Here is a 966-nt window from a genome sequence, read left to right as displayed (position 1 = left end):
TAATTACTATTTTTTATAAAAATAGTTATAATCATAAAACATTTTTTTTTAAAAATTTTCACAAGTTATGTTATATCAAACACAAAAATAACTAGTTAAGTAATATTTCGTATTTTTAAAAAAAGACTTAACTAAAAATTTAATTTATCTAATATAAAGCTAAAAAGACCTAATTACAAAGTTAGGGAAGTTATAAAAACCAACAAATTAATTAAGTTATATTAGTAAGTATTAACATACATATAATTTAAATAATTGATTTAGATTCAAATGACAGTGGGAACAAGTTAACTAAAATTACATTGCTTATAAAAAAATATGTCAAATGAGTTTATATTAACACAAATTGGAAGAAGAATATAATTACAGTAGTCATCACTCTATTGTTTAGATAAATAAAGAAAAATATTTTTTTAATTATTTTCCCAATAATTTACTCAAACCAAAAAATATTGTACTATCTATTATTTTTATATTTTAATTCTAACGAACTAGCTAGCTTGCTAGCGTGTAATGAAAAATAGGGGTGAACACGAGTCGGTTTGGTTTAGGTTTATGATCAAATTAGAATCGAATCGATATGGTTTGGATTTGTATTTTTTTTGTACATGTACCCGAACCAAACCAAACCGATTAAGAACGAATTGGTTTGGTTCGGGTAATTGGATACCCGATAACTTTGAAATTCATAAAAAAAAAAAAACCAAATTTTTATCTTAAAAATTCAACAAGTACAATAAACGTGTAACATCAATAGAAATAATCCAAACATGTTAAATACCAAATACATTAAAAACCAAACTCATTAAATCCAAACATATTAATAATGAATAATCATTGTCTAATGAAAACGCCATATATATTTTTTTATTTTTTTATTTAATTAATATATGATCGAGTTTGCGGTTTGGTTCGGGTTCCGCACTCTCAAAATCGATACCTGAACTAATCACTAACAAAAGCCAT

Source organism: Arachis ipaensis, chromosome B6, assembly GCF_059453495.1.
Source record: "Arachis ipaensis isolate K30076 ecotype BB chromosome B6, ASM5945349v1, whole genome shotgun sequence".
Classification (NCBI taxonomy): domain Eukaryota; kingdom Viridiplantae; phylum Streptophyta; class Magnoliopsida; order Fabales; family Fabaceae; genus Arachis; species Arachis ipaensis.
Note: the sequence above shows the minus strand (reverse complement) of the source record.